The sequence below is a fragment of the Tachypleus tridentatus genome, chromosome 13 (assembly GCF_004210375.1).
Source record: "Tachypleus tridentatus isolate NWPU-2018 chromosome 13, ASM421037v1, whole genome shotgun sequence".
Classification (NCBI taxonomy): Eukaryota; Metazoa; Arthropoda; class Merostomata; order Xiphosura; family Limulidae; genus Tachypleus; species Tachypleus tridentatus.
Window position 1 is genome coordinate 97332363 of NC_134837.1, and position 16324 is coordinate 97348686.

The 16324-nt window shown below is 33.5% G+C and overlaps 1 protein-coding gene across 1 annotated transcript in view; it reads left to right on the forward strand.

Annotated features, from left to right (window-relative positions):
* Positions 1-16324, forward strand: part of LOC143239212 (uncharacterized) — a 72296-nt gene that overhangs the window by 21466 nt on the left and 34506 nt on the right. The gene's annotated exons all lie outside the window — the stretch shown is intronic.

The following is a 16324-nucleotide window of genomic DNA, read 5'->3' on the forward strand; positions in this document are numbered from 1 at the left end:
GCGACTCGTAATCTGAGGGTCGCGGGTTGGAATCCCTGTCACACCAACATGCACGCCCTTTCAGCCATGGATACGTTATAATGTGACGGTCAATTCCGCTATTCGTTGGTAAAAGAGTAGCCCAAGAGTTGGCGGTGGGTGGTAATGACTAGCTACCTTCCCTCAAGTTTTACAATGCTAAATTAGGGATGGCTAGCGCAGATAGCCCTCGAGTAGCTTTGCGTGAAATTCAAAATCAAACCAAACCAAAAAAGTAAAATGTGAAAATATTTCGCGTTTTGCACGTATGTTGATGCTGCTGAAATCTCACCACATTTGGAACGTAAAATATTCATGCATTTGTATCATAAAGATACATTCAGACCGCAAATTTAGAATTTCGAAGGCGGGGACATGCCCTATTATTAATGTCTTTGGAAACTAAAGAATATGGATGAACTTGGGAGATAATGATTATCTAGAAGGAAACTTGCATCAAGTCATAACTCAGCAAGGGTAAGCAAAGTGCGGCATCATATAACATAAGAATTCAATAACACAAAGGTCAGTTGCAAAAACAGTTCACGTATCTCAGGTAACAGCAGGCAACGTTCTCAAGAAAGGTCTCTGTCTACAAAACCAAAACAAGTCACGTGTATAAAGGCTGCTTCCACCACACACTCATTCACCTTCGCCTATATCAAGCAGCTAGAGAAGTAAACGCGTATTCATACTATTTCATACGAAAACCTGTGGGTCTTGTGCAATTAGGCTATCGAAACAATTGGAAAGCATCAGGGATTAATGGTGTGTTTTTGACATTAAAGTCTTATGACGGAGTCTTTTAGAATAGAAACTACGCCGAAGGGATATTGCCAAGATACATAGTCGTCAAACAGAGCACGATCGAACTTTATGATACTGAATCTCACGATGTGGTGACGCTCCATAATAGTTCTAATACAACGAACAAAACATCAGTAGGTTTCGGTCATTCTTCTCTTTCTGTCGAAACACTTATTATTTATTTAGTTATCCTCATATGTTATACGAACTATAGTACCTTCTCTTATAAATTTCAGTAAATGCACCTAAACTGTATAAAATAGTTAGCTTTAGTCTAATGTAATATATCACGTTCATCTTTGGCATTCAAAAGATGAAAGGGACAAGGATGACAAAAACACATAAATAATGAGCTTGGGTATGGTAACAACTAAAAATTGTGAAAGCATTTAGACGTTAGAACTTGTATTTTACTAAATACTTAGAGTGAAACACGAAATGATATATATATATATATAAATACTGATCAGTGTATGTAAATATACACACAAGAGAGAATTTTTGAAAGCCTGATTGGTGTGAACATATAGCGATGGTTTATTTATCAACCTTGAATCTATATTTCTTGATATAGTTTCTACGGACTTACAACGCTAAAAACCGAGTTTTGACACCCGTGGCGTACAAGAGCACAGACAGCCCATTGTGTAGCTTTGTGTTTAACTTCAAACAAACAAAACCTGTTGTAATTACACAATCTCTCGGTCGGTTTGTTGTATACAAACAACAATTTTCGGTTGATTAGTCCGATTGACTTGAAGTACAGATGTAAAACATAACCATAAGAAAATATTGAATAGGCTACTATAGTATTATTCTTGTGTTTTTAAAAAGCTTCCATGATTTTCAATCAAAATTAGAGAAACTTTAAAAATTTTTCCAAACATATTATGAACACACGAGAAAGCATCTCAAATTTTAAAATCACTTTATATATATATATATTTTGTTTTCAAATGTATTCCACGGATTTAGTTTGGAATATATATATATATATATAAATACTGTTCTGGTAACACTGAGAATTTTCTAACAAAAAATATCTGTCCCGTGATTTTTATTTCCTATAGTTCATGACCCAGAGTGCCAACGATAAGGAACTTATAACGAACTGTATGTGTATATACATACATATATATATATATATATATATATGTGCACACACATCAGTTTGTTGCAACCAAAAACAAGCCGAAAGAAAAATTAATTAAAACAAAAATAAAAATAACACTGCACTAATTTAAAGGATTCCAGGGTACAAGCTACAATGTGGGATATAAAATGTACTATGGGATCCTTTAAATTAGTGCGGCGTTTTTTATTTTCGTTGCGGCTTGTTTTTGGTTATAACAAACTAATATAATTAGTCAGAGGTTTGGATCTGCTGTTTTTAACCCAGTCTTTCCTTTTGATATTGTTTAATTAGCTTTATCATTATTACTTTTATATATATTTGTCACAATATAAATCTGTCTTTACTTTTCTTTATTCAGAAGTGTAATACATGCTCTCTTGTTTTTGCATAGTCTGAATAATAACATTCGATACAATTCATTTTTCCAATATCACATGCATATTATATATATATATATTTAAAAAAATAGCTGAAAGCACTTTATTTGAATAACTGGAATCCACTAGTGCAGTAGCATACAGATGTTAGTGTTGATATAATGACATGTTTGACAATTATATATTTGGTTTACGATAAATCATAGCCATTGAACAGTGCAATACCATCAAAAATAGGCTTACGGTCGAAGCGTTATATCACAACATTTTTTGAAAGGAGAATATTTGCGTATGTAAAGGCCAAATAACGTAACATTTCAAATAAGGAAGCCTTTGATATTTGTTATTGAATCGGAAAATACCCACGTTTGCGCAACAAAACGTTTTGGACAACGGGGTCCTATACCACACTACTAGCTAATTCGGAATAACGGCCTCACCCGCAAAATGAGAATAGTAAGGTTACGAAAGAGAACCCACAAATCCAAAAAGGGATTGTAATGCATCCAAGCCTTTTTTTTTTTTTTAACTACCATCAACAATATAATAAACAGTAGTTTGAAGTTAATAAAGGTTCACAAGCTTTTGGCCATACCTCGCAATCAAATGTTGTTTACATGACTCGTTTGTTTCAAAGCAAAGCTACATCGAGTTTTCTGCTGTGTTAAACGCGTGGACTCATATTCCAGATCTTAGCTATCGCTGACACACCAGGAGGACTGTTTACATGAAATAAACACGTTGAAGAAAGTGAAATCATATTAATTCAGTCAATTTACCTTTTTTTTTTTTTGTTCCAGGATGCAGCTCTGTTGATTTTTGTGCCTTTGGTCTGCATAATAATGATGAAATAATCGGTTCTTACGATATGCAATTAACTTTTATATGGATTCAGCCCGTAGTTCTATAAAAAAGATATTGGTTAAACATGGACTGCAAAATGCAAACATAAAACTATGAAGTATAAAAAATAATATTTGACAATTTTTTAAATGAACATTAAATCTGGAACTGAAACAAAATATCGTGGTGTTTCAATATAGTTTGAAGCCGAAAAGCGTAATTGACTTCATACATATAAATTGCGTTTACTATGATAGTAACATTATAAACCTTCAATGAATATTGGATTTTAAAAAGAACATTCAAAAAAATGTTGTTTCACCTCTCCGTTAAATTATGCGTTATGTCTAGTGTTCTTTGGTTGTTATATATTTTTTTCACTTTTCAAGAAACAGAATATTTGACTTACTCAAGCATTATTAGATTCTTAATATTTTACTTAAGGTGTATTTAAGAATGAACAGAATTATCTATGATTTTCCATTCAATTTAGTAATGCATTTGATTTATGTCAGCATCAAAATTAATGTTATAAAAGTTGATAAAGCGTGTCAGTTTGTCGTTGTTTCAATAAAGTTTTCTTGATGTTAAATATTATAATACTATCCATTTTCTCATTGAGGAATTCCCTAATGTTATAATATATTAACGCGTTACTACTTTTAAGTGACTTATAAGCCTCAATATAAGATATTAAAGTATTTAAGTGTATGGCAGCGTCCTACACCAATAACAGAAAACGAGAAAGAGATAAAATCCTCTACAGCTTAGTTCACTCAATAGTACGTTTGAGAACCTACGTGTTGTTACCATAGAAACAACATCCAGTAGAAAAATAGCTCGAGTGCCATATTAATGCAATTTATCTCTTCTACGCAAGAAGATCTGACGCAACCAATATATATATATTACTTGCGTCAGATTTTCTTGCATAGAAGAGATAAATAAATAAATGAACATATATATATATATACTGGAAGTGTACAGATTTTTATCGTTTGAAATAAAGTTTTCCTCGTATGTTTTGACGTGACATCACAATTATGTTAAATATTGCTAGATTTAACGGAATTTTTCCGTTTATGTGAGCTTGTTAAATAATGACGTTTAGATTTGCAAGTGTACATCTTCATAATCCAAAGTACTGTTTTTAAATAAGTCCATGCAGATATTATAAACCCACAAAGCACTCTATGTTCAACAGCATTTTCAATTTAAAAACGTTTTTTAAACAAAATAATACTTGAAACTGTATTTTGACAGTCTTATAAGTTTCTCAATACCCCCAAATTCTGTAATTGTTAAGGATATTTCGCTTTATATGTGATATTAAAATATATATTGTAATATCTTAACCAGATACATTTAATATTTGCATAACAATTTTTCCCAATTCGAATTATGATATATATATATATATAAATCTGTGTCTGTATGTTTGTCTATTATCTAACTACTCGTAGTCTCTAAGCTAATCTCAACCAAACTTTGTGAGATGATGGTTTTGAACAAGGGGCATATTAATGATAGATTTGATGGATTCCCAGATTCTCCCACCCCTCATTATTGCTGTTATTGAGCATTTATTATCTTCGAAGGAAGTTCACGTCAACTACATTCGTAGACGGTGCCCTGTCTTTACACACGAAAGAAAATCTACTAAATTTTCCACAGCACAAAATACACAGTGTGAGTGGAAGCCACGGAAACAACTTACATGTCTTAGACAGTGCGTTACGCTCGGTATGGAGGAATGCAGTGACTTACTTTACGTTACATGATATTTGGACAGGTATATTTGTGAAAAAAGATGTATTTCATTGTGAAATAAAGAAAAATGTAATTTAAACATGTTCAATTGCGTAATAAATAAATTTAATGAAAAATGCTGTATATAAAAGAAACTAGAATAACAAACAGAGGGAGTATATAACTGAGCGAGTCCACTTTGTCTAGCAAGAGAATTATGATATAATACTCCGTGGTGTATATAATATAACTTAAAAGATATTACTGTAAAATTATAGAGGCATAAATAATAAACATATAGGTGCACACAAAATAAATTTTAAAATTTCATTAGTGAGTGTCAGTTGGAGCTTTCATACATTTTTACCTCGCAAGTCAGAATTTTTCATTTCTTCACTACAAAAAAAAAAATATTATAAAAGGGGGTTATTTTTCAATAGACCTTCGCGGGCCACACAAAACCGTGCCACGGTCCGCATGCGGCCCGCGTGCCGCCTGTTGGAAATCCCTGTTCTATATCTTAGAAAGACAACATATACTATAAGTACTTTTAGAAAAAATATGTTTGTTACATCTAAATTTTATCTACTACTTCAAACACAGTGGCCAATCTTCTTTTTGACTGACTGGCATATTTTGATTTTGTAATCCCTATTCGCTTAAGAAAAACATTTATTGTGCTATTTTGAGCCTCCTTGTGCGCTTCAGAACATTTCAACTCTATACTGAAAACATTTTACAAAATATACAATTAACTTTCATAATATTCCTACAGCTAGGCTTGTATTTATGTCTTAAATAGGTTTTTGGGTGGGAGATGGGTCTAATGAATACAAAATTTCTTATTATTCAGGTTTGATGATTTTTTCACCATATTTATACCACCCTGTACAAACTAGGATGGTTTTGTATTTAATTTGAAAAGATTGAACTTGAGGTAATTTGTTAGTTTGACCATTTATTCTTTTGCATTTTCTTTCCTAGCTGTACCTACAATGCTTCATATTAAGATATGGTTGACGCACCAGGGCAGTATTTTTCATGTTTTTTCCACAAAAGTAATTTTGGTTTTGGTAAAGGAAAACAAGTTTTCAAACCCATATTTTATTTTATCCCTCCCGTTACATAAGTCTGATATTAAGAACATCAGTTTATTCTGAAAAGAATGATGTTAGATGACCTTTATCACGGTAATCTCCAACCAGAAACTAATTTCCAAGGAAAAGGAAATATTTTTTATTGCGTGTCTATCTTTTCATTTGATGTCGTACCTTTTGCATTATTCATATCTTATACTGACGTTCTCGTAATGCTTTCTTTCAAACATCAGTGCTTACCTTACCGAAATTGGCTTGCTTCAATCATTACACTCTTGAGTACATTAACCTAACTTTAGATAATACGCAGTTCATTAGTCTTGAATAAACATATTGATAATGCACTTAAATTGTTAATCGATTAAGATTGAGAAACATCTTTGCATGGATTATACAACTGCACGTATTATCTGTTTGATTCATTTTCGCCCAGAGACGCACAACGGGCTATCTGTGGCGCGTTTAGAACGTGAATCAAATCCAAATTTTAGTGTTGTAAGCTCTCTAGCTTACCGCTGAGCTAATGAGGAAAATTTACAGCTAACAAAGCTGTTATTTATTATAATACCGCATTTATACCCTGGGAGGACAGCGGTAATTTTACGACTTTACAATGCTTAAACCCTGGACTTTGATTCTTATGGTAGACATAGCAGATGACCCGATGCAGCTTTGCTCTAAAACAAACCGGTATATAAAAAAATGTAACTCCAGAAAATATGATATATGTGCATTCATTACATGGATATTATGAAATTATTTATTTTCCGAAGAGACTAAAAAATTCCAATTATTTGATTTCCAGTCATTCTACGAGATGAGTGATTACGTAGCATAACTACCTAATATTTAATTTAACGCTCGGTTCAGGTTTAAGAAAATACAACATCTTCTGTTAGGATTATTCGATAAAAAGAAGAATGTCAAGTCCATTTACTCAGTAATAATAAAAGTATTTTACTTATCTCACTACAAGTACAATTTGTACACGTTTCGTGTAAGTAAGTATAGGCCTAATCTTACATATAAATGTCTCGATAGAGATTCATTTTATTTGCAAATTATCTCGTAAGTTCGGTACTTTTCGTATGTCTGGCATTTTGTTGAAAACACAAGCTCAACATTCTCTGCCTAAGCTAAGTAGATGGTTGTTTCATTATCCAGTCGAAAATCTCAATACCCTACTCATGCCTGACTCACGTTTTGAACTTTCAAACCATTTCTTAAACTTTTGATAACAAAAATTATGTGTTAGGCTAGACGCTTATCACCTGACATATAAAAATTATTTGTTTGTTTGTTTTTGACTTTCGCGCAAAGCTACACGAGCGCTATCTGTGCTAGCCGTCCCTAATTTAGCAAGGTAAGGCAAGAGGGAAGGCAGCTAGTCATCACCACCCACCGCCAACTCTTGGGCTACTCTTTTACATACGTCACGTAAAATATTCTGCCATTGGCTTGGATCTGGTCAACTTGAGTAGAAACACGTCACAGACATGACCTCTGACGAAACAATAATACAGAAATATAATATAAAAGAAAACTGCTAACAGAAATATAACAAACTCGAAAAACAAATTTAATTACCAAAAACTGTTTCTCGATTCAGAAATAGTGAAGTTAATGTTAAAATTCAAATGAGTTTGTTGATTAATCGTTATTGGATCTACCAGGGAAATTGTTCCTTAGAATAAGTGTGTATTGGTTGTTAGTTAAGTTAAATCTAATAAAAATGCAGTTTTATCTGTTTTACTAGTGACTAATTGATTCTCAACGCAAAAACAACACAGAAAACGTATTTTTTTAAATTGTTAATAAAAGGTCAGGCTATCATCATAATTTTGCCTATTAAGATAATACTATATTTCTTATTCAGGAAACTTTTGAAGATAAACTTTAATAGTTGGTTTTACCAAATTATACATAAATATTATATTTTGCTTTTTTCCCTTTCAAATATGCGCATGAACTTATTTTACAGATTATTTCAATTAGGATTAAACTTAAAGTTTTAAGCCTAATTGGCAGACCATCTCCCATTAAAAGTAGCTTTTATAATATGTAACTGGTGTATCCTATACGTATTTCACTATTTTTACAGCTTGATTATAGTTTTAAGAGAAGAACAAAGAAAACAGATTTACATATTAAAAAAAAATACAACTTACTGCGAAGGATGATACTGCTTTGCTCAATCAAACTTACGGATTCTTGGGCCAATGTATGACAATTTGAAATCTGAGGGTTGCGGGTTCGAATCCCTGTCACACCGAACATGCTTACCCTTTTAGCCGTGGGAGCGTTGGTAAAAGAGTATCAAAAGAGTTGGTGGTGGGTGGTCATGACCAGCTGCCCTCCTTCTAGTCTTACGCTGCTAAATTAAGGACGGCTAGCGCAGATAGCTCTTGTGTAGCTTTGCACGAAATTAAAAACAAACCAAACTTTCAGTAAACGGTAAATTTGGTGTATTACTGCAGACCATTAAGTACTATTGAGGATCCCCAGGGGCCTGCGAACCATAGTTTGGGGACCTCTGGCTTTAGTGATAACGTATAAGTAGCAACAAGAGCTTTAATTAAATAAAAAAAAAGTATTACTTTCGTTTCCCGATGTTTATCCTATGATGAATAACATTTAGTAAAAATTAGCAATTAAACCTTTTACTACCCGCCTAGTATCAAAAGAGCTGATCTGAATTTAACATGATTTATTCTTTATTAAATACATCCATTTTTTTTTCAATTTCAGTTATTTCTCTGATATTTAATTAAATTTTAAATTTTACTTATTTTATCAAATTATTGTTACTCAAACTGCAGTTTGAAATAGTGCAGTTTTCTTTGGCATAAAATGTAATATTTATTTAAGTTATAGCCCATATTTATTTATGTTGAACATACCTATAATATATACTAAATTTAAGAAATAGTGCAGTTTTCTTTGGCGTAAAATGTAATATTTATTTAAGTTATAACCCATATTTATTTATGTTATAGCCCATATAACATGAGATGTTGCAGCCACTTGTTCTGCTAATATCGATTCATTTACTTTGTATTTTCTTCCGCGTTTTCATGTTCTTTGATCCTAAATTTTAAATTTCTACACGTTTGGCCAATATAAACTTGACCCTATATATGTAAAAACGGCTCGTTTGGGTTGAGAATTTTTTTTTGTTTGTTTACGTAGAGGAGCGAACAACGTTTCGACCTTCTTTGGTCATCGTCAGGTTCCCAAAGAAACTTTACCCTAGTTACAAATAATTTGGTAAATTCTACATTTATCAGTTTCTTTTCTGTCTTTCGTCCTCGTGATACTTTCTAATTTACAAAGCGGATAGAATATCATTCCTTTTATTTGCAAATATATTCAGAACTTTTCTTTTATATGAGCTTTAAAGGTACAACATATTATATTTTACTATAATCAGTTGAGGGTATAATATATTATATTTTACCATAATCAATATTTTAAACATTATTGCATCTCATCATGCTGTCCAATTCATTGAAGTACGGTAGAGATCGTAAATTATAGGTGTGCCTAAGATAAAGGAAAGTGTATTAATGTAGATATAAATAAAAATTTAACTTTTTCTAAGGTTGTAAGATGCGTATGTGCGTTTCACTTTCATTTTTGTTTTATTCTGAAAATTCTCCTTCAAAGTGTTGATATTTTATGTTTCAATTTTTTTCCCATCATATAACCACAGCTACTTATTACAACGCAACTATAAAATAAAGATATAATTTTGATAACTTTCACCAGATGACAGCCTCAAAACCAGTTTTATTAAATGTCTCACCATTTAAAATATTTTCATAAAACGTAAATTTAAACATCTGTAAAATTGCAGTTTATAAAAGTAAAGCTTATATACAGTTAATGTCACATCTTTCTTTATTAATTCATTTTAAACACTGCCAACTTTCTTGAACATACCTATAATATATACTAAATTTAAGAAATAGTGCAGTTTTCTTTGGCATAAAATGTAATATTTATTTAAGTTTAAATCCTTACATTATTGAAAACAGGTAAATACTTGTTGTTACTACAAATACACAAAAAGAAAGTTAAATCACAACTTTAACTAAGGTCCTTCATTGTTTCCAGCTACTTCTGTATCCAACCTCAGTTGGTGGGGCCCTTACCCAAGAAAAATATTCTTGTAAGGACATCCGAGTGGATTGGGGGATTATGAATACAATCTCAAACATGGGAATTCTGGGATCTCAAGAAGGGGAGACATTAACACAAAATCCGATGTTATATTCCAGTTTAATAGCCTTAAAACGTACTCTTAAGCTCCATCATGCCTTGGTGACCTTCTGGAGTGATTGATAAAGGACTATCCCATATAAAGACACGTTTGATTGTATTAGTACAAAAAATGTGGGCTAAATTAGCTGGACACACATACATACAAAGCCACAAGTAGAATTAATATGATATTTCTACTAGTGAGTCAAATATCACTTGTCCAAAATACACAAGTGTTAGAAAACAAGTACGGGCGCCTTCCAACTGTATGTGTATACTGTAAAATACAATGGTTTTATTGTATAAAACCTGTAGACTAATAAAATACTGTTTAAAATTAAACAGTAGTGTTTATAGCTTTGAACACCTAAAGGAAACCTGATGTTCTACTGAATATAAAATAAGCCGTTCTCTACTTTGCAGTTCAGTTTTAATTATAAGAATTTTAGGTCGTTCAAGCTGGAAAGGCAAAGGAAACTAAAGCTATATTTTACTGAATGAATATAAGCCGAATTTCAATTTGAAATATATTGAATTTCAAATATTACATTTAGATTAGTATATTCATATTTCTGTGAAAGATGTACAGCTGACAGAATTTTAATAAAAAGAAAATGTTTTTACTATGTTTACTAAGTGGCACAGCAGTATGTATGCTTATTTAAAACGCTACAAACAGTGTTTTGATACCCGTGGTGGGAAGAACACATACATTGCGTGGCTTTGTATTTATTACAAACAATGCAGAATTGGGTGGTAATATTAGTATGTATACAGGAATATTTGAAATACTTTCATGGATTAATGCAAAATCGCGTGAAGACATTGAGTATCTTGATAAACTACTTCTTACAAACAGTGAGTTTGTTGTAATGAAGAGGATTTTCGAACATCACCACATTGTTGTAATCCATATCGCCACGTCCAGTTATTCTCTAATTAACGAGTGTGCTTTTTAGCAAAAGCTTTTTAAATTGGTCAGATACAAATAACTGTTTCGTGTAGGAAGTATTGATTAATTTATTTTGTGAGTTAACATTTCATGATTTTAAGTGGTATTTTTTTTAATATAAGAAAGTCACAAGCATATCATTATTGGAAGTAATATTTGTAAGTTATTAATGTCGATGCTATCGAATGTCTTGTGAAATCTACTGCTGTCGAGAACATAGAAATTACTAGAACGCCTGAGTGATAGACGTATAAATAGCAACAAGCAAATGAAAAGCCCCCAATGGCTCAGCGGTATGTATGCGGATTTACAACGCTAAACACCAGGTTTCGATACCCGTGGTGGGCAGAGCATAGATAGCCTGTTGTGTAGCTTTGTGGTCAATTCAAAACAACAACAACAACAGCAAACGAAAAACGAAAGCGGGAAAAGAACCAAAAGTAAAGCCGTGTGAAACATAGTTGTGGTCAGAGAAAGGCAGAAAAATTAAAGTTACGCATTATAGGAGCGAATAGTCTTATAGCTGATATGTTAAAGTGAGATTAACAGTTTTCTGAGATTTCACGAGAATAATTTGTCTCATAAAAGGGTGTTTTAAAGCAATCGATCCTACCTGTGTGGACTTTTTAAAAAAAGCAAATAATTATTTGAAAGTTGGTCTATGTGCAAGAAACAGATGTTTATTGGTAATAGGCCTGACTAAAAGCCGAGTATAGGAAGTTCAGGATACAACTACAGTAACTCAAAGACAGCGTAAATGAATTATACACCGACACTATTGTGGTAGAAGAAAAGAAAGAGAAGAAAAAAAAGAAATAAGCGAACTATAGACTGACAACAAAACTGGAAAAAATGTTTCGTCTTGTCAACTGAATTATAAAGCAGATGATTAGCCTAAGCGGACTTTTGACAAGAGCTAGAGAACTGTACTGTATTTAAGATACAACTATGATATATACATAATGTAAAGAATTTTTGTACATTCATTTCACTTGTTTTGCATATATTATTTTCAAACAGGAGGAGTGCGTGCTCTTCATTTATTGGCAAATTTATCGCCAAGTGACAAATACTTACTGTAGAAAAATTCTTAGCCAACACTTCCATGCACATATTTCAACTTATTATATATAATAAGAAAAAGTGTCTGACAGATTTAGTCTAGATTTCAAAATGTTATGTCTGAAGCACATTCCTCCTACAAGCTAGCTTTCTACAATACTTTTAGTATGTGGGGACGAAAGTTTTCCAGCTTATGTTTCAACATCCCAGCGTACAGAAATCTATAGGTTGGCATACTTTTATATAGATTAGTATGAATATTCATTTCATTCTCCAGTTGCATGAAGTAAGGGGTGGTTCAACAGATATGTCGTTGGAGCAATTTGTTGATTTCGTTATCGAATACATTCAAAGCTGCTTGCGACCTATCTACGTTAGCCGTCTCTAATTTTGGAGTGGTTAAAAACCTTTTGATAGTGCAATGGAACATCACAATAAAATTCCCTCACAGCTAAAAATCAAGTGTGTTCGACGATGGGTTTTCCACAAATCGTAAGTCGAGTATTCTATTTCAGGCCAAGTAGCATGTGTACAAATAAATTGTTTGTATTTTACAGATGGAGGTCATTCTTGATTATATTGTCTACTATTGCCAGATCCACGTAGACAGCTTTTGCCACAAATATGTGTTCGTAGGTTCTCACTACGACTGGAGGACGACGTGCTACAGGTCTTTTTCTGGATGGTTATGGCACTCCAAGTTGATTCATATTTATTTGTTTACCAATGTCATTAAATATAAGGGAAATTTTGTTTTCCGACTCTAAATTCCTGGTTTAAACACGTTTTTATGGTATACCTCTATGGATATTACACGTCGATAACAGTTGCGACTTATTGTTCTCAAAAGATATAAAATTTTATCAGCATCAAACTACCAACATAAGTCAAAACAAAGTCAAAATGTAGTTTTGATACATTTAGTCTTACCACGACTTTATATTGGCTATTATTGCCATGTGACTTGTTTATTTGCATATACAAAATCGTTTTACTACAATGCACTCAACCCTTTGTACTCAAATCGATTTTATTTATGTTTTTGTTTGTTTTATTTTTGAATTTCGAGCAAAGCTACTCGAGGGCTATCTGCGCTAACCGTCCCTAATTTAGCAGTGTAAGACTAGAGGGAAGGCAGCTAGTCATCACCACCCACCGCTAACTTTTGGGCTACTCTTTTACTAACGAATAGTGGGATTGACTGTCACATAAAAACGCCCCACTGCTGAAAGGGCGAGCATGTTTGTTGTGACGGGGATTCGAGCCCACGACCCTCGGAATACGAGTCGAACGCCTTAACTTGGCCATGCCGGACCTTGATTTATAAACAGTTGTATTCTGAGAAGCAAAAATTGTAATACTATTTATGTTTCTAATGCTAGAGTATGCAACTATGTAGTTAGGTAGGTATTTCAAGTTTATCGGCACAAAGCTACTAGGCTATCCGTGTCAAACAAGATGTAGTATACTGTAATGGTATATGGAAATTAAGGTAAAAATACATAAAATAAGTAAAATTAAGACCGACCAGAAAGACTGAAGCATTAAGTTCAAACTTGTTGTCAGTCACCTGGAATCAGGTAAAAGTAAAAATTAAAATATGTAAAAGAAATTATGCTAAACAGTATGTTGTCAAAAAACCTTAAATTAAGTTAAAAAGACCAATGGCTCTTAAAAACGTAAAAACATGAGTGAGGTGGGCAGTATCATCTATGACATTGACTAATGTCAAGGTCAAACCTACCGTAAAAATATGTTTAAAATGGCGTCGTCGTTCTTGGTTGTAACTACGGCATGATAATAAAATATGTATGATTGTGACCTGAGTGCCACACAAACCATACATTGGTGCATCAGTACCAGATAGAAGGAAGTGGTGAGTTAAAAAACTGTGATTAATATGTAGCCTAGTCAAAACAACTTCCTCCCTTCAATCTTTACAGATACAAGATGGCCAAAGAGCAAAAGAAGGCTTGATTTGAAAAAGCTTATTATTTCATTGCTCACTTCAGATCGACTGCCAACTGATGTAAGTCGGGTTTTGATAACTGGACCATAGTCCATGTATGGAACAGGTAAGGTGGTGACAGAGCCAGAGCAGATGGTCTTTGCTGCTCTGTCAGCTAGCTCATTCCCACGAATACCAACGTAACCTGATATCCAAAACACTGGACAGTGATAGATGATAAAGAAAGATGGGCCAGTTTATATTGATAAGAATAGGGTGGTAACTAACATGGAATGATGTCAGGGCCAATAGACAGCTGAGTGAATCAGTATAGATCGTACAATTCGTATATTGCATAGTTTCAATATGATTCAGGGCAAGATAAATGGCATATAATTCGGCAGTGAACACAGAAATCTAGAGGGGATTCTGTGTGCTACAACCGAACTGTAACAAACCGTGGCAGAGCCTACAGAGTATCCTAATTTTGAACCATTTGTATATATGGGAATGGATGGATCGTCTGAAAGATGTTCAGCAAATAAAGAGTGATATTTCCAATCGGGACTATCTGCTTTTCTTAGATGACTAAAAGATAGGTCACAGTTGTGGATAGTAATTAGCCATGGTGGAAGAGGCCCATCTGTGGATACTGCTATACTATTCAAAGATAAATCCAATTTTTCTGATTGTGCCTGGATACGAAGGCTAAAAGGAACAATGGCAGATTTTCCGTTATAAAAAAGTGTGGCCCACTGAGGATGGAAAACACAATCCCAAGTAGGATGCTGTAGGAAAGATCGAATTTTGGAAGCATACATAAGAGACAGTTGCAAACGGCGAATATACAGAGGGGATTCTTGGGACTCCTCGTACAAACTTTGGATTGGAGAAGTACGAAAGGTCCCAGTGCAAAGTGCTTTTATACATTTAACACGAAGTTGCTTGATATGTGAAATAAAGATTATTTTACAGTCAAATATAAGACCTAATAATTTTGCCTCAGGGAAGAAAGGAAGTACAGCGTCATCAATACGAAGTTCTGGATCTGGATGAATACCCAGTTGACGGCAGAAATGTACACAAACAGTTTTAGAAAGAGAAAGTTGAAAACCATTTGCTATTGTCTACTGAAGTATACGACTGATTGCAGTTTGTAGCTGTCGCTCGGTAAACCTCATGTTTGGTGACTGATATGAGATGTGAAAGTCATCAACAAAAAGACCTGGGCTTGAACAAGGTAGGGACAGAGATAGAAGTAGATACTGATTTGTTAACTTTGTATCATAAGCTTTCTTTAAATAAAAAAATAAAAAAAAGATATTGTCGCTTCAAAAAGGCTTCTCTGACTGATGTTTCAAGATGAATTAAATGGTCTATCATGGAGCGTTGTCTTCGGAACTCACACCGAGTGGGTGAGAGAAGGTTGTTTGATTCAAGGAACCAAATAAGCCGAACATTAATCATCCTCTCTAAGATCTTACTGAGGCAACTCGTCAAAGCAATTGGACGGTAATTTGAAGGAATATTTGGATCTTTCCCAGGTTTAAGAATAGGGAGTACAATAGTTTGGCGCCAAGCATCAGGAAAGATATACTCCTACCATATCTGGTTAAAGACAGCCAGGAAAATAGTAGGAGAGGCAGGAGAAAGGTGACATAGCATCTGATAATGTATATCATTAAGTCCAGCTGATATATTTCCAGTCCAATGAAGCACAAGTTTGAGTTCCACCAGTGTAAGAGGGCAATTATAGTCATAGTGATGATCAGTTGAAAAGGAAGGAAGCAGATGTTCAACTTGTTTTAATCGCTAAGAAGGAAGGAAATGAGTTTGAAGAACAAGATACATGAGAAATTGACAACGCTTTGAACATCAGCAACTTTATGGCCATTGGATATTAAGATAGAGAGGGGGCAGAAGTATACCGTCCACTCACCTTTCGGATCTTGTCCCATATGACTTTTGAACTAGTGGTTGAAGAAATGCTGGAGGTGTATTTAATTCAAGATTCCTTCTGGCTTTGACGTCTAACTCACCGAGCATGTGCTCGGACTTGCTGAAATGCAATGT